This window comes from Protopterus annectens, chromosome 16.part0, assembly GCF_019279795.1.
Source record: "Protopterus annectens isolate FY-2018-M chromosome 16.part0, PAN1.0, whole genome shotgun sequence".
Classification (NCBI taxonomy): domain Eukaryota; kingdom Metazoa; phylum Chordata; order Ceratodontiformes; family Protopteridae; genus Protopterus; species Protopterus annectens.
The window spans coordinates 760,512,264-760,531,575 of record NC_056750.1 but is presented as its reverse complement, the minus strand read 5'-3'; positions in this window follow the sequence as shown (position 1 = coordinate 760,531,575).

Here is a 19,312-nt window from a genome sequence, read left to right as displayed (position 1 = left end):
AGCCAAGAGTGGAAGGGCCAAAGTGCTATCCCTGTCCAACCATAACCCATGTAATACACAAATCCCAAAACCAAATTCTCCAACGTTCTCTGCTGCAACTTCTCCACTTGCCTTTGGCCTAGGGCTGCCAACAGGTCTTTCACATTCACCATCTCGGCTTCCAGCAAGCACTGGACACCATCTGTGTCAATTAACTCAAAAATGTCCACATACTCTCCTTTCCAGATCTTTTTCTTCACAACAAGAGGTATGTGAGGAGTTAAGAAGACTGCTGCACTCTCCTTTCCCAATGTCTGCATAGCCAACCAATCTCTCGGTCATGTCCCGAAATCTGACCCTACGTCCTCTAAACAAATGTCGGTCTTTTCCTCCATTGACAAAAAAAACTACCATCCATGGCTGGATTATCTCTACCAAAAAATTGCTCCCCAAGGCTATAATCCTGGCTCACTAAGGTCTGCAGACTCCCACTGCCACCCCTTGAATCCTGCAAAGACATAAGCAATCCACTAACCCTGACACCCAATCTCTGGCCCATGCTCTGTTACCCCTGCTCCAGCTTCACTCCCATCAAGGACCGTAGGATCATTACCCATCAGACCAGTAAGTGTTGACTCCAGTATCACGACCTCTGCTGTCATCTGCTCGGCTGTCTGCACCTGGCATGCTCTCTTGCCTCTGGCTGCCTGTTTACTCTTTGACATTTACCATCTCTTCCAAGTGTTGGGGCCCCATGTGCTTGTCATTTAAATGTCACCATTTGGTATCTTCCAGAAAAGGTCCTCCGCCTGGGCCACAATGCTCATCCACCATGTTGCCCCTGGATGCCTGAAATGACTGAAGAACACTGTAAGCCAAAGCGCTATCTGTGAGGAAAAAAAAAACACACTACATGTACTACACATTGAACCTAAGCCTTTACCCACTGAACCACACTGCATTGATCCAGCACACCACTGGGGCCTCCAGTCCCATTAGCAACTTCCCTTTATACACCATCCCTCCAATCGAGTGCAAGTACAGCTGCATGTTTGCCTTTTTTTTTTTTTGTGTGTGGGTAAAAACCTAAGACCAGTATATACAATTGTAACCCCCAAGTAATACAACTGGGCCAGCAATGTCAATCCCACTGACTATAAACTTGCCATGACAGTACTGAGGAGGGGGAGGGATACGAAGATGGCATGCAATCAGTTACAAACCTGCCATCATGCTGTGCCCCCTAGCTATATCTTCCACTTAGCAGAACAAATGAGAAATTATTTTGACTAGTCACAATAGTTCTTCTCTATCCTCCACACTGCATTATTAGTCTTTCATCTCCTGGAAACCTATTACCTAAAGAAATGACAATAACAGTCAAACAATATTTGCCGCAGCTACTTTGACATAACCACATATGTTCCAACTAAAATTACCGCATAGTGACAAAAATCCCCAAACAGATGAAAACCAAGGAGTAGTATGCTCCTGTCAACAGTAGACCCCAAAAGGGATGTTAAATATACGTACGTCCATCCTTCCATCATCAGGCCCTCTTCCCAGTCTGCACACATGGTTGGAATATCACCTCTGCAGGGCAATCCCTCGAGACAAAGTTACACTGTGTTTTTATTTTTATACACAGGAGGAGTTCCTCCAGCGAAAGCAGAGTGAAACAAAAAGGTTCTATGGAAACAGCTTGAACCCCATAGCACCAAACTCCTAAATTGTACTTGCTCATTTTATTTATTTATTTTTCTTTACTAGATCCCTAGCCAAGACGAAGCAGGCATTACTGTGAATGTGCAGAAATAACCATTACAGGTAGGTGCACAAGCCTGTGAAAAAAACACCGTGCGGTCACAGCCTGGTCCACTGTCCAAAAACAAGAGGAGTGCTACATAACTACGAGCTACAAGGTTTCCGGACAGCCAGCAGCCACTGCTCCATTCTATCACGGGTCTCCACAGAATTAACAGAAAATGCACATTCATCCTCAATTTTTAATTACCGTAAACACGCGGACACCAAAGACACCACCATGAAAGTACCATGGGCCTACAACTGATCGGCCAAAACTGCATAACATCCATGGCTAGACCGCATCCACCCCACCTAAGCCCACAAACAAAGCAAAATCACCAACGGTCAAAACCTGAAGAGTGGCTGGATCAACTGAGGCAAACCTACTGGCCAGAACTCTGACTCACAACTACACCAGTAAGGGCAACAATCTGTGACCGAGAGTGGAATAAGACCAAGAAAAGAAATGAGGCAAATCAAATAAACCAAGCCCTGCACTCTGTGAAGCATGCATTCATTTTGCCTGGTTGTTGAGCACCTCGGCTAACATACAAACCTTCATCTCACACAAACAGCTGCTTCTTCTCCTGCCACTGCAATACCAGAGCACCCTTTAACAGTTTACATAAACTGCAATACCAGAGCACCCTTTAACAGTTTACATAAACTGCAATACCAGAGCACCCTTTAACAGTTTACATAAACTGCAATACCAGAGCACCCTTTAACAGTTTACATAAACTGCAATACCAGAGCACCCTTTAACAGTTTACATAAACTGCAATACCAGAGCACCCTTTAACAGTTTACATAAACTGCAATACCAGTGCACCCTTTAACAGTTTACATAAACTGCAATACCAGTGCACCCTTTAACAGTTTACATAAACTGCAATACCAGAGCACCCTTTAACAGTTTACATAAACTGCAATACCAGAGCACCCTTTAACAGTTTACATAAACTGCAATACCAGAGCACCCTTTAACAGTTTACATAAACTGCAATACCAGAGCACCCTTTAACAGTTTACATAAACTGCAATACCAGAGCACCCTTTAACAGTTTACATAAACTACAATAAGCCAAGTGTAATCTGAAGCTCCTTGCTAATAAAACAAGACCCGCAGAAGACAGAAAGGAAAAAAAAAAACTATTATTTATACTTCACCCAGGGAAACTGTGCTCACCCTTCCATTCACTATAATCAGCCAAGGTCAACCTTACCACCACCACCACCTCAGGCCATCTAGGACGTGATCCTGCTTCAACAAAATTATGCCAAAATATTAATCACAGCAGGCAACTCCCCACCTCAAAAGACCTAAAGACCCTCCCATTTCCTTACCTCACTTCCTCCATTCATCCTTCATCTAGTTAACCCTTTCTTACCTACTCTCCTTATAAACATGCCTTGTCTACCTATCCTTCCTACGTCACCTTCCCCTAACCACCAAACTACACCCACCCCTCCCCACTAAAGATGACCCGTAACAAATTTGTCTGTTCCAGCCTTCATTTACTGAGAAAGTACATTTGGATTTGTATGATTTGTTAATGACTGGATTGGTCACACAGAATCTTTATAACTTTTTTATGGTTGAAAAACCAACAGTACCTGTTCTTAATGGCCTCCCTAAAATACATAACAGTGATGTCCTACCACTCATGAGACCTATAGTGGTGGGGCAGGGTTGGTTGACTCAGACCTTGTTGATTTACATGGAGGATAAATTGAGACAAGTTTTGAATAAAGCTCCAGCTGTGTTGAGGGGCACAGAAGATTTTTTAATTAGACTCATGAGAGTGTTTCAACAGTGGATGACTGTTCTAGTCTTTTGTTTGTGATGATGGATGTCACCATGCTATTCATGGTTATTCCAAATGACTATGGTCTGGAAGCTATTAGAAGTTTTTTACATGAACAATCAGATTTTGTTGATTTGTACATTGTTAGAAATTATTTTAGAGAACAATGTTTTTATATTTCATCGTGAATTTTATCTGCAGAAACTTGCTGTACCTATGGGCACAGTGTGTGCTAATAGCTACACCGATACAGTGATGGCCCATTGGGAAGAAAGCAATATATATATGCTAATAATCCATTTCAAGACTGTTTAGTATGTTACAGCAGATTTGTTGACGAGGTGGTTATTCTGTGGCAAGGTACATATGACCAGCTCAATGAGTTTGTGCAAAGGCTTAATGATAGTATGTTTTTTTGAGGTTTACAGTTTCTTCCTCTACTACATCTATAGATTTTCTTGATATATATATATATATATATATATATATATATATATATATACATACATACATACATATATATATATACATACAAGACATACTGAAAGGACAGTTTTTGCAGGCATCTAGGTTATGCACTGATGATGATAGGCTGCAAAATGTTTTTGACAACCTCAGTACTGAGTTATATGAGAGGGGCTATAGTTATAAAGAAGTTAATGGAGTTGCCACTGAGGTTATGGAACTGAGGGAAACACAAGGGAGGCCCTATGTTTATGAAAAGAAGGGGAAGACTGATACTGTTAAACATATAAGTTGCAGATAACCTAGAGTAGGACTTACTTTTTCTAGCAATGTGAGGGATGTTTGTATGATTATAAAAAGGAATTGGCCCATATTACTTATTGCTGAGGGTATAAGAAAGATCGTATGCATGAACCAAGCTTCTGTTTTAAAAATTCAAGGAATCTTAAGCAGACACTTTGCTTCAAACATAATTCTTCATGTGTTGAACGACTGTTATCTTCTAGGATAGGTACCTATCCCTGCCGTAGTTGTAAGGCCTGTGATCATATTACAGATGCTCCATTCTTTGTACATCCCAATACCAATCTTAAGTACGATTTCAGATTATTTGCTTATTGCAAAGGTAAAGGACTGGTGTACCTAGCCACCTGTAAGGCACACTTCATGTTTTGTGTTGGAAAGACTAATTGTACTCTTAAAGAAAGAATTCTGGGATATCTGGGTAAATTTGAAGGAAGGTTGGAATGAATGCACTGACCAAACATGCTGCGTCCAATATTAATCATACTTTTTTTTTTTTTTTTAGAGAGGTACAATTAACTTCTAAGAGTATTAGGGGAGGATGTTTTGTTAACAAAACAGAAAACAACAAATTCAAATGGATCATTACCCTGCAGGCAGATAAAGGCTCTGGTTTTAATTATTATATTTCTCTTAAACCTTACTTGCTTTCAAGGAAGCTTAATCACTAATTAGTTGTTATGGTAACAGTCATGAGGGTTTGACTTGTTAATTGATTTGCCTATTTATTGATGCAGCTCAAACTTGAAAATGTGAAATTGTTCGATCTCGCCGTTTGTTCTTACACACAGGTTCGGAGCCGATCCTCGGCTCCGAGTTGGCCACATCACCAGCTTCACATCTTCGAGAAAGCTCGAGGCACAGTGCTATCCCATGATCCTCCGGTGCTAACCCTCAGATCTAGTTTGCCGCTAGCAGCAGATCGCATACTGAGAGGCTCGGCCCAGTATTTTTCATTATATTTCTAAATTTTTCGAAGTTTGTAGTTTAAAAATAGTGTTAAAAGTAGTAAATAATAGTGTAGAGTGTGTTAGCTTATAGAGTGTGTTTCTTAAATAGAATAGCTTTAAATAGTTAGTATTTACCTTAGTTAAAAACTTGGGTTTTTCTGTCAGGACTGACAGTAGTATTTAGATTCTTGTGGTTTTTGCCTTGACTTTTTTCCCCTTTTGATACATTTATATATATATATATATATATATATATATATATATATATATATATATACATACATATATATATATATATATATATATATACATATTAAGATAGTGTTAATCTTTACATTAGACTGTATATTATTATTATTATTATTATTTTATATATATATATATATATATATATATATATATATATATATATATATATATATATATATATATAGATAGATAGATATAGTGTGTTCTTATATATTTAGTGTGCTGTGCTTTTGGTATTTTTTACTAAATATAGAGTTAAAATGTCTGAGAAAGCCAAATAAGGCTTCAAGAGGTGTCAGTGTGGGCAAAAGATGTCCATAACTGATAACCATTCGTCTCGCATCTACTGTCTTGGCCCTCTCCACTTGCAGGAAGACTGCTCCATATGTCATTCCTTCAGTGGGAGGGTCATGCTGGAAAGACGCAGGAAGTTGGTAGACAGAGAGTTGTTAAAACCCGAATTTCAAGAGGCCCTGGACAAGACTGAACAAGTGTCCAAGTCTTCGAAGGGGTCGAAGTCTTCAAGAGTGTCGGAGCCTAAGTCCTTGGCTCCGAGCACCTCTTTTCAGATTCGGACGCTGGCTCCAAAGACCTCGGGGTCGGGCATCGAGTCCTTGTCTCTGATCGAGACTACCATGTTGGAGCCGGTGTCAGAGTTACCACCGCCTTCAATCCTTCGCTCGGTGAAGGCTTCGGCCCCTTCGACCCGTTCTTCGAGGCCACTTTCGGATTCCGACGTCGACCGAGTGGTACAGAAACTAATGGATAACTCGGCTCTGTCCAAACTGATCAAAGTTTCATCCCAGTTGGTTTTGAAACTCGAGACCCTTCCCACCCCCTCGACTAATCCTCCTACAAGACCTGTCGAGTCGTCGGAGCCAGGAATCGAAGAGCCGATGAGTGTAGAGCCCTCGGTGCTGAAGCCTCCAGCAGTGCTATCAACACCTTTAACCTCGACACCCTCGGAACCAGCCGGGGGGTCTCGGAGCCGATGGTCTTTCCTAGGTTCCGTGGGGAACGGTCGAACCGAACTTTTGGTTCCGACTCTTCCCCTCCGGGCCTCAGCTCAGATCAGTTAGGTTCCGTCCTCAGGGTCAGAGCCCGTGGTCCCGGTTCCGGGGAGGCTACTGGCTTCTTCGGAACCAGTGGCGCCCTTGGACCAGGACACCGGTGCCTTCGACATAATGAGGAAGGTCTTGTCTGAACAGACACATACATCATCAACATCTTATTCTCCTTCCTCAAAGGGTCCGTGTTCTGTTTCTGTACCTTCGGTCCCTGCTAAGCGTCGAGACCCAATGCCTCAGCAAGCCCCAGAGGGTGCCCCTACTTCCTCAGAGGCATCCCCAGAAGCCCGCTCTGAGGATGTACAGAGGAAAAGATTGTGCAAGAGGAGGCACATTGATTCCCCACAGGAATCTCTAACATCTGATACTGATTTGGATGAAGCAGAAGGGTCCCCACAGTCCCCCTCTGAAGATGTCTCTTTTGCTGACATTTTAGAAATCTTGAAACAGAGGGGAGATTGGCAATCCCTTACCCCTTCTGTAGACGAATCGGTACTGCTGATGGCATTTGGGGCTCAACCTTCTACCTCCTGGGTGACCCCACCGTTTGACGAGCTAATGGAACTCATAGCCCGTAGAGCTTGGGAATCACCTGATACAGTGGAACCGGTCCCCCGCAGACCTAACAAATATATCACGGCCCCTCAAGACAAGAGTTACCTTACGAAAGGAGTTCCCGTGGATACTATGGTGGTGGTGGCAGCCACTAAAAAGGAAATGTCCGAATCATCTTCCTCTGTCCATCCTCCTAATAAGGATTCTAGGATGATGGACAGGTATGGGAAGCGCGTCTTTAGTTCTGCGACCTTCTCCATGCGATCGCTCAACTACCTTACGCATTTCACGTGTCTACAGAGAGATCTCCTTAAGGAACTCGGAGATACTCTCCAGGGTAACACAGATGCTGCTGTCTCTGAAAAAGTGACAGCACAGCTTAACACCCTCAATTCCATAGTGAACTCATCCATGAGGCTTATTTCATACACAGCCGAAGGATCGAGTAGAGCGGCAGCTTCAGCGATTGCTCTGAGGAGGCAATCCTGGTTGCACCTATGCTCCTTTGCGGAATCCTTCAAGTCTTCCTTTACAAACGCCCCCTTTGATGGTGCTTCCTTGTTTGGCCCCAAAGTAAAGGAGACTCTCACTAGGTGCGAGCAAGAAGGGAAGACCCTGTCTGCCGTAGGGGTCCATTTTTCCACCCCATCTAGACCATACTCCAAAGGGCATAGAGGCGGAAAAAGTTGGTTCCGAAAGACTCAGGGATCCTTTCAGCCCACTCAGAGTGATGCCCCCTCCAGAGGCAGAGGAGGGGTAAGAAATGGAAGACGCCGCCCAGGCGGCAGAGGGGGTCCGCAAAATCAGGGCGACAGAGAGACTTTCTCTGGGAAGCCCTTCCAGCACTCCTGAGTGCAGGCCCGACTGTCCTATTCTGGAGGCAGTCGGGGGCCGTTTGGCTTTATACCCAGAGGCCTGGCTAAATCTTACATCAGATTCTTGGGTAAAAAGCATAGTTACCAGAGGCTACAATATTCCATTTATAAAAAATCCACCTGCCCCCAAAAAGCTCCCAGATGTTCCACCCAGTCTGCGAGACCAGGCAGTCATAGAGATAAAAAGGCTGCTCGAAAACAGAGTCATCCAACCAGTCCCAGCTGACCAAATAGGATCTGGAACTTATTCAAAGTTCTTTTTAGTTCCAAAGAAAACAGGGGACTGGAGACCGATATTGGACCTCAGCAAACTTAACACCTTCGTGGAGAAGGCAAAGTTCTGCATGGTCATGCTACAGTCGATCCTTCCTTTCCTACAGGAGGGCGACTGGATGTGCTCTATAGATCTCAAAGACGTGTACTACCATATCAAGATGGCCAGAGCATCCAGAGATGATCTGCGCTTCCGGCTGGGAGCCAGTCACTTCCAGTTTCATGCTCTGCCCTTTGGCCTCACCTCAGCCCCCAGGGTGTTCACCAAATGCATGGCAGTAGTAGTGTCTCACTTGAGACAGATGGGATTCCGAGTGTTTCCTTACCTAGATGACTGGCTCCTCTCCCCCACCACCGAGTATCGCCTTGTGCAAGCCAGGGATTACACCATAAACCTTTGCTCCTCTCTAGGCATAACAATCAATTTTGGAAAGTCTGCACTATCGCCCTCACAGCGTATCTCATTTATAGGGGCAGATTTAGACACTTCCCTGGCTAGAATCAATCTCCCCCCATCAAGAGTAGCAGCCCTCAGAAGTCAGATTTCTATCCTCCTTCAGAGCATGAAAGTCCCTGCACAACAAATCTTAAGAGTCCTAGGAATGATGGCAGCCGCTCTTATTGTAGTCCCCCTAGGCAGAATGCATATGAGGATTCTTCAGTGGATGCTCTTCACTCAGTGGTCGTACCGACAGCTTCCACTGTCTCACCAGATCCTAATCACGATCTCCTGCAAACAGGATCTCCTTTGGTGGATGCACTGTCAGGATCTAACAACAGGTTGACCGTTCGTATTACCCAGTCCTACAGCGACTGTGATCACGGACGCTTCCCTGATAGGGTGGGGGGGCTTTTTCAGGGAAGAGCAGTCCAAGGTCAATGGTCCAACTTGGAATACAATCTGCACATCAATGTCCTAGAGCTGAGGGCAATGTTTCTAGCGTTGCAGCACGTTCACAAGTCCTTGCCTCTGGGAACAGTGACAGTTCAGACAGACAACATGTCAGTAGTCTGGTACATAAACAAACAAGGGGAACCAGGTCTTATCCACTGTGCAGAGCGGCCCTCAGGATTTGGCAATGGGCTGTGTCCACCGGACACTTTCTGATAGCAACGCACATCCCGGGGTCATCCAGCATGATTGCGGACAGGTTGAGCAGAACCATCCTGTTGCCCCATGAGTGGTCCCTCAAACCTCAAGTAGCGGAAATGATTTTCCGCAGATGGGGCCAGCCTTGCTGCGACCTATTTGCATCCCCATTGAATGCCAAATGCAGAAGCTACTTTGCCCTACTACCCCCTCTGGGGGGGGCGCCCCCAGGGACGCACTGGTACACGATTGGCCCCCGGGTCTCCTTTATGCTTTTCCCCCTGTCCCGTTAATCCCCAAGTTCTTGCAGAAAGCCAAACATCTGGAAAGGACCATAATTCTGATAGCCCCATTCTGGCCTCAACAAATCTGGTTTCCCTTTCTTCAAACTCATCAGGTAGACAAACCATGAATTCTGGACCCAGTGCCAGACCTGTTGATGCATTAGGGAGTTCCCCACACATCTCTCAAGTCCCTCAAACTGACAGCTTGGCTGCTCTGCTTCCCATCTTAGCCAGGTCAGACTTACTGTCCCCTGCAGTTCAACAGATCATTGTATCTTCCCATAAACCATCCACAAGGAAGCTATACAATAGCAAATGGAAACGTTTTGCGTTCTGGGCCTCGCAACAGGGTATAGATCCATCAGGGGTTCCAGTACACAAGATACTAGAGTTTCTTTCCACACTCTTTCAGGAAGGAGCTTCCACTTCCACGATAAGGGTACAACTGGCGGCTATATCAAATTTTCATGTTGGTCTAGGAGATAATTCTCTCATGTCCCACAGACTTTGCAAAGCCTTTATGAAAGGTACCTTTCACCTACGCCCCCCTTTTCATGATCCAGTCGCCCCGTGGAACCTTAACTTGATGTTATCACGGCTCGTGTTACCCCCATTCGAACCAGCTGCCACAACTCTTCTCAAATTTTTATCATGGAAGACACTCTTTCTGGTTGCCATCACTTCCGCTCAGAGAGTTTCAGAGTTGCAAGCTTTGTCTGTCCGGCCCCCATACATGATTTTTCACCCAGATAGAGTAACATTGCGCACCAATCCATCCTTCCTTCCAAAGATTTGCTCAGTTCAGAATATTAATCAATCTATTGAGCTTACCCACCTTCTTCATAAATCACTCTAATAAGCTGGAATACATGCTGCACAAATTGGACGTCCACAGGCAGCTGAGATTTTACTTAGACAGGACTAAGGAATACAGAAAATCAGACCAACTATTTGTATCTTATGCTGACCAAAAGAAGGGAGAAGCTGTAGCAAAAGTTACTTTATCCAAATGGCTATCGGATTGTATAAATTTTGTATATGCAGAATTGAAACAACAGCTCCCCTTTAATCCTAGAGCTCATTCTACGAGGGCAGTTGCTACTTCCTTGGCCCATGCCGCTTGCTTACCATTAGATACCATTTGTGCGGCGGCAACCTGGGTGAAACCACGTACCTTTATTACCCACTACAAATTAGATAAAAACTCCAGAGACAGGGTGACATTTGGTTCCACTGTTCTCAGGAATGTTCTCCCTTGAGCCACCCAGGATAAAGGAGCTAGGGACGCTACCCATGTGTAAGAACAAATGGTGAGATCGAACAATTTCACATAAAGAAGTTATGTTCTTACCATAACGTTCCATGTGAATTGTTCATCTCGCCTTTGTTCTTACATTCCCCCCCTCCATCCCCTGTCCTGCGGTCTGGGAGAACGGGCACGACTTGAGCTGAGTTCAGTCTTCTCTAGATGTGGGTGTTCTTGAGCTTCCTACTGTACTTCAGGTATGGTATCTTTTCTCCTCTATTTTATTATAGAGTATTAGACAGTGTGGTTGCATTTCTGTGCGCTAGGGCGCAGTAACTAGTGGGGTTCTTCGAGTGTTAGCAAACTAGATCTGAGGGTTAGCACCAGAGGATCATGGGATAGCACTGTGCCTCGAGCTTTCTCGAAGATGCGGAGCTGGTGATGTGGCCAACTCGGAGCCGAGGATCGGCTCCGAACCCGTGTGTAAGAACAAAGGCGAGATGAACAATTCACATGGAACGTTATGGTAAGAACATAACTTCTTTTTATGCTGAATCTTTCTCTTTTAATGTTGACCAAGCAGCCAGGCTTTCAGGAGTGGCCACAGAGTGACCAATAGGGGTCTATATTAGATCACTGAATGCTTAGGTAAGTGAACGGTGATTAATTGATCCCATGTAAGTGAAAGATTACAAAACCAAACTGTCAGAACAGCGATTTTTTTTTTCTTCCAAGGAAAAAAATCGTTGTTCCAAAAAAAAAGAAAAAAAAAGCAGATTAAAACAAAACAAACTTAAATATACCAACTCCGAGACTGCACTACGGTGCCGAAAATGGCAAAGTACCGAAGCGGTCAAGCGAATTCTTTCCCAGGGAAACAATTCGCTTACATGCCGCTTCGATTTTGCAGTTTCGGTTTTGTCAGTTCGACCAAGATGCATTCAAAAACATGCGTCTTCTCTACCTATGAACCTATTCTTCTGAGGGGTTTGCCCTGTAAAGTGCCTGGATAGAAACTCAAAATCTCTTCCAAGTTGGATACACATTTACTGAGTTGAGGGATTTCAAAGCTAGGTACTTGACCTATGAAATTAGATTGACTAATGTGCATCTGCTTGTGGACTTGAGGAATGATACGTTGATAGGAACCCACCAATAGATATAAGTACTCACAAAGGTTAAAATATTCTCTAAAGGATCAGCCACAAAGAAAAATTTAAATGTATTTAATAATAAATAATAAAAGAACATGAAAATATGGAATTTATCTATTTAAATAAACACCAGAGTTTTAATCACAGGAAATATTAAAATAATGCAGGTGAATTGATTCACCCAGATACAGAAAAAACAGCACTAAAGTAATATCACTGTATTTATCTGACTGATCTAAAGAATTACTACTCCCTTGCAAGGCAAGATGAAGTAGGTGAGTGGGTCTTCCTTCTTTATCAGATTTCAAAAACAAAGCACAGTGAGACTTCAGTCTCATCTAGTAATAAACATAATTTTTATCCTAGATTACGGAATGACATCACATGCATCTGGTCATCTGACTTCTGGTTCCCATGCTACCCCCATTGCTAGAAACTGCCAGGATTTAACACACGTGTGTCAATTACACACACACACACACACACACACACACACACACACACACACACACACACACACACACACACACACACACACACACATATACACAGAGCTTTGCTCAATCTGTTGCAGCTTCTAGAAGTCATAAAACAATTTCAAACCTTCACCCTTCCGGACTAGCAATTAGTTCATCTGAAAGACAAAACAGAAAGTTTCCTAGTACAGATTTTTATCTCTCGCTACATTGAGAACTGTAAGATGCAATTTTTATGGCCTACGCCCAGTAATTTAATTTCAGAACATTATTTAAAGTTAGGTGCAGCTAGACTGTGATTAACCTCTACTCTTCCAGTATCCTCTGTTACAATATATTCATTTCAGCAGTTACAATGCATACATTTAATCAGTTACTTCATGCATGTATATTTTTTTCTATCCAGCAGGACTCACAGTTGTTGCATTTTCATCACAAGCATCTGTACAAATCAGTTTGATATTCAAATATATAATTCTTTACAAAAGTCCAGCTTGTTATGCTGGTATATGTTACACATTCACTGCTGTACTTCTCCTGGCATAGCTGCCAATACCGCACATCATCACATCATCAAACTAAGATTAGCTCTGTGTAACTGAGCACAAACCCACGCAAACTCTGGGTTTATATGAAATCAGGAAAAACAGGTTTTACAACAGCTACATTATGCTTGAGGATTATGTAAACTATGGGTGAACCAGTGTAAGAGATATGAGACATTACAGCTACTTCATGGACATTATTGCTTAAAAAGTGTAAAAATATTAGAAAGAAGACAATTAATGGGTCTATATTATAAGAAAGAAGTTTTACAACATCGAACACCATATGGGCGACACCATATGAGCGAAGTTGTAAAACATTGAAACCAAAATAAAAAATGTAAAAATAAAACAAAAACCTACCCGAGCACTCTGAACTCCGAGATCTCACTACGTTGAAGGGAATAATTCCTTAAAGCGATCTCCATTCACATTTGCGAGGTTTTAAATATTTGACTATTTGGTGTCACCCATATGGTGTTCAAATATTTAAAACTTAGTTCTTATAATATAGACCTACAATTAACAGGTACATGTCAACTATTTCGTGATTTGAGAAAACATCCAGAAAGTACCATCACAAAACTCTAGCTAGGCTGAAAGCTTTTTCTGATTTCAAGGCTCTAGACTTTTTAGATACAATTTAGAAGCTTGAACAAAATTTAAATGGCTAAATTGTAGATTTGGTGTAGCACCTATCACTGAACATCAACATGTAAGCAAGATATGTTCTGGTATTAGTTCTGTGATATTCCATCATTCAAGCTGAACTTCTGCAGCTCAAACCCACGAGTACTTGTGATAGACCTCAACAGCAGACCTTCCTGTTTTACCCCAAAAGGCAGTAAACTAGCCTGTGAGACCAGATTCAGTTTTATTAGACTAAGGCAAGATGATTCTTTTGAGGATTATGTCTTGATAACCTTACCAGATCATACATGTGCACTGTATGTGTCTATCTGCATGCATGGGCTTGTGTGTGTGTGTGTGTGTGTGTGTGTGTGTGTGTGTGTGTGTGTGTTTATTGTACTTGTTAGCTTGGAATGTTCAACTATGCATAAAGCCCCTTTTTCACAGAAGCCAAGAAATACATATGCTGGTAAGCTAAACAGCTCAGCCTGGCTCTAACCGGTGTACCATCTGTTTTTTTTTTTTAAGTATACAAATGAGTTGTTCTATCAGGGTGAATTTAAGAGTATCCAGTGGGTTACGGTGTCTTGAACATAAACTACATGTTCCTCAAAAACATAAAACGGAAATAAGACTTTTGCTTAGAAATTTATCAGACATGGTTGAAGATACTTAGATTTTACAGCATTCACAATCTATGCTTTCCAGTCTTCAGGTTTATTTTATAACATATCACATATTACTTATACAGTTAATATATCTCCTGTCAGTAATCACATCCAAAAACAAATCAATGTCTGACACATCCCCTAATAAACATTTTTCTTCTAACTTTACTTTGAAAGAAATAACTGGGCTGACCTTAAAATTAAAGTAAAGAAATAGGAAATAAAACAGCTTTATAAAATATAACTAATTATTGTATACTTAAGTCCACAAGGAAAATCTTTCAGCATTCATAGTTTTGACAGTTTCTTTTTGATGCTGGAGATGCTTGTATGTGACCTAACTTTTTCATTATGTAAAGCTTGCTTGCTTTTCCTTACAATAATTTTTCTCTATTTCATTCTGACATAAAAGACACTTATCATTAAGAAAATAATTTTAGGAGAGCTGTGGCATTTTTTGAGTCTGTTGGTTTGCATATCCGTCAGCCTTTATTTCCCTACTTGCTTATCCAGATAGTGCTTTAGAGCAATTAGGAAGCTGGGCTAGGCTCCTCACTAGTCTCCTGGACAGCATGCTTAGTTGCTACCTATGAACCTATTCTTCTGAGGGGTTTGCCCTGCAAAGTGCCTGGATAGAAACTCAAAATCTCTTCCAAGTTGGATACACATTTACTGAGTTGAGGGATTTCAAAGCTAGGTACTTGACCTATGAAATTAGATTGACTAATGTGCATCTGCTTGTGGACTTGAGGAATGATACGTTGATTTTTGCAACTTTAACCTCACATTTATTTGGCAAAAGGCATGTCTTCTAGTCACCAACAACAGCCCCTGCAGCATGAAAACCTCTGATGATATGTGCGCACAGAATAGTAGCCGAGATATTTAGTAGCAGCCAGGCATAGGAATTACCACACTGAAATATCTGATTGTTATTACAAAGGTGGTTCATAATCTAGTTTAAGTGCATTCCATTTTAGGTTATTAATTATTTTTAACACAGAGCCCTCTGGTAGCATTAAAACATCTGAGTTTTTCTAGTTTTCTAGGTGATTGTAGAGGCACTAATTTTTCCAATCTGTGTGCTTCACTGGTGTTTTGTCAGATAGTGCAGCACAATTTCTTTTTCAATCTAATAGGAGAGAAGAAAGTATCACAGTCTACAGAAAAGGAAGAGGTTATTGTATTATACTACCTCAGGCAATATTTTAGTGTACTGCCCACTGGTATCTGAGTTTTTCTTGCTGTCACTTTCTGAATTACCATACCATAATGGTAAGTAAATCTTCAGTGTAAATAGATAAATAATGATTATAAATTCAACAAGAGATCCGACTAAAGAAACTACAGCCCAGAAGATAAAGTCAGTTAAACGCATCCACCACAGCTCGGACACCAGGAATGGTCTTTCTTCCGTTTATTTAACACAAAACAGTACACCATAAAACGAATTCCACAACTGATGCTGGGATCGTAGTGACCTAACTTTTCATTATGTAAAGCTTGCTTGCTTTTCCTTTTAATTTTTCTCTATTTCATTCTGACATAAAAGACACTTATCATTAAGAAAATAATTTTAGGAGAGCGGGTTTATGAAAAGGGACCTTTCACCTCAGCCTTTATGATCCCCGTTTTCCAGGATGCCTTTTAATGATGTTAGGAAGCTGGTGCCCTCATCCCTGCACAACTCTTCTCAAATTTTTATCATGGAAGACACTCTTTCTGGTTGCCATCACTTCCGCTCAGAGAGTTTCAGAGTTGCAAGCTTTGTCTGTCCGGCCCCCATACATGATTTTTCACCCAGATAGAGTAACATTGCGCACCAATCCATCCTTCCTTCCAAAGATTTGCTCAGTTCAGAATATTAATCAATCTATTGAGCTTACCCACCTTCTTCATAAATCACTCTAATAAGCTGGAATACATGCTGCACAAATTGGACGTTCACAGGCAGCTGAGATTTTACTTAGACAGGACTAAGGAATACAGAAAATCAGACCAACTATTTGTATCTTATGCTGACCAAAAGAAGGGAGAAGCGGTAGCGAAAGTTACTTTATCCAAATGGCTATCGGATTGTATAAATTTCGTATATGCAGAATTGAAACAACAGCTCCCCTTTAATCCTAGAGCTCATTCTACGAGGGCAGTTGCTACTTCCTTGGCCCATGCCGCTCGCTTACCATTAGATACCATTTGTGCGGCGGCAACCTGGGCGAAACCACCTTTATTACCCACTACAAATTAGATAAAAACTCCAGAGACAGGGTGACGTTTGGTTCCACTGTTCTCAGGAATGTTCTCCCTTGAGCCACCCAGGATAAAGGAGCTAGGGACACTACCCGTGTGTAAGAACAAATGGTGAGATCGAACAATTTCACATAAAGAAGTTATGTTCTTACCATAACGTTCCATGTGAATTGTTCATCTCGCCTTTGTTCTTACATTCCCCCCCTCCATCCCCTGTCCTGCGGTCTGGGGAGAACAGGCCACTTGAGCTGAGTTCAGTCTTCTCTAGATGTGGGTGTTCTTGAGCTTCCTACTGTACTTCAGGTATGGTATCTTTTCTCCTCTATTTTATTATAGAGTATTAGACAGTGTGGTTGCATTTCTGTGCGCTAGGGCGCAGTAACTAGTGGGGTTCTTCGAGTGTTAGCAAACTAGATCTGAGGGTTAGCACCAGAGGATCATGCGGATAGCACTGTGCCTCGAGCTTTCTCGAAGATGCGGAGCTGGTGATGTGGCCAACTGGAGGCCGAGGATCGGCTCCGAACCCGTGTAAGAACAAAGGCGAGATGAACAATTCACATGGAATGTTATGGTAAGAACATAACTTCTTTTTATGCTGATCTTTCTCTTTTAATGTTGACCAAGCAGCCGAGAAAAACTTTCAGGAGTGGCCACAGAGTGACCAATAGGGTCTATATTAGATCACTGAATGCTTAGGTAAGTGAACGGTGATTAATTGATCCCATGTGTTTTCTAACGATTACAAAACCAAACTGTCAGAACAGCGATTTTTTTTCTTCCAAGGAAAAAATCGTTGTTCAAAAAAAAAAAAAAAAAAGAAAAAAGCAGATTAAAACAAAACAAACTTAAATATACCAACTCCGAGGACTGCACTACGGTGCGAATGGTAAAATGCCGAAAGGCGGTCAAGCTTAATTCTTTCCAGGGAAACAATTACGACACATGCCGCTGATTTTGCAGTTTCGGTTTTGTCAGTTCGACCAAGATGCATTCAAAAACATGCGTCTTCTGTACCTATGAACCTATCCTATTCTTCTGAGGGGTTTGCCCTGTAAAGTGCCTGGATAGAAACTCAAAATCTCTTCCAAGTTGGATACACATTTACTGAGTTGAGGGATTTCAAAGCTAGGTACTTGACCTATGAAATTAGATTGACTAATGTGCATCTGCTTGTGGACTTGAGGAATGATACGTTGATAGGAACCCACCAATAGATATAAGTACTCACAAAGGTTAAAATATTCTCTAAAGGATCAGCCACAAAGAAAAATTTAAATGTATTTAATAATAAATAATAAAAGAACATGAAAATATGGAATTTATCTATTTAAATAAACACCAGAGTTTTAATCACAGGAAATATTAAAATAATGCAGGTGAATTGATTCACCCAGATACAGAAAAAACAGCACTAAAGTAATATCACTGTATTTACCTGACTGATCTAAAGAATTACTATTCCCTTGCAAGGCAAGATGAAGTAGGTGAGTGGGTCTTCCTTCTTTATCAGATTTCAAAAACAAAGCACAGTGAGACTTCAGTCTCATCTAGTAATAAACATAATTTTTATCCTAGATTACGGAATGACATCACATGCATCTGGTCATCTGACTTCTGGTTCCCATGCTACCCCCATTGCTAGAAACTGCCAGGATTTAACACACGTGTGCCAATTACACACACACACACACACACACACACACACACACACACACACACACACACACACACACACACACACACACACACACACACACACAGAGCTTTGCTCAATCTGTTGCAGCTTCTAGAAGTCATAAAACAATTACAAACCTTCACCCTTCCGGACTAGCAATTAGTTCATCTGAAAGACAAAACAGAAAGTTTCCTAGTACAGATTTTTATCTCGCTACATTGAGAACTGTAAGATGCAATTTTTATGGCTCTCAGTAATTTAATTTCAGAACATTATTTAAAGTTAGGTGCAGCTAGACTGTGATTAACCTCTACTCTTCCAGTATCCTCTGTTACAATATATTCATTTCAGCAGTTACAATGCATACATTTAATCAGTTACTTCATGCATGTATATTTTTTTCTATCCAGCAGGACTCACAGTTGTTGCATTTTCATCACAAGCATCTGTACAAATCAGTTTGATATTCAAATATATAATTCTTTACAAAAGTCCAGCTCGTTATGCTGGCATATGTTACACATTCAGTGCTGTACTTCTCCTGGCATAGCTGCCAATACCGCACATCATCACATCATCAAACTAAGATTAGCTCTGTGGAACTGAGCACAAACCCACGCAAACACTGGGTTTATATGAAATCAGGAAAAACAGGTTTTACAACAGCTACATTATGCTTGAGGATTATGTAAACTATGGGTGAACCAGTGTAAGAGATATGAAACATTACAGCTACTTCATGGACATTATTGCTTAAAAAGTGTAAAAATATTAGAAAGAAGACAATTAATGGGTCTATATTATAAGAAAGAAGTTTTACAACATCGAACACCATATGGCCGACACCATATGAGCGAAGTTGTAAAACATTGAAACCAAAATAAAAATGTAAAATAAAACAAAAACCTACCCGAGCACTCTGAACTCCGAGATCTCACTACGCTTGAAGGGAATAATTCCTTAA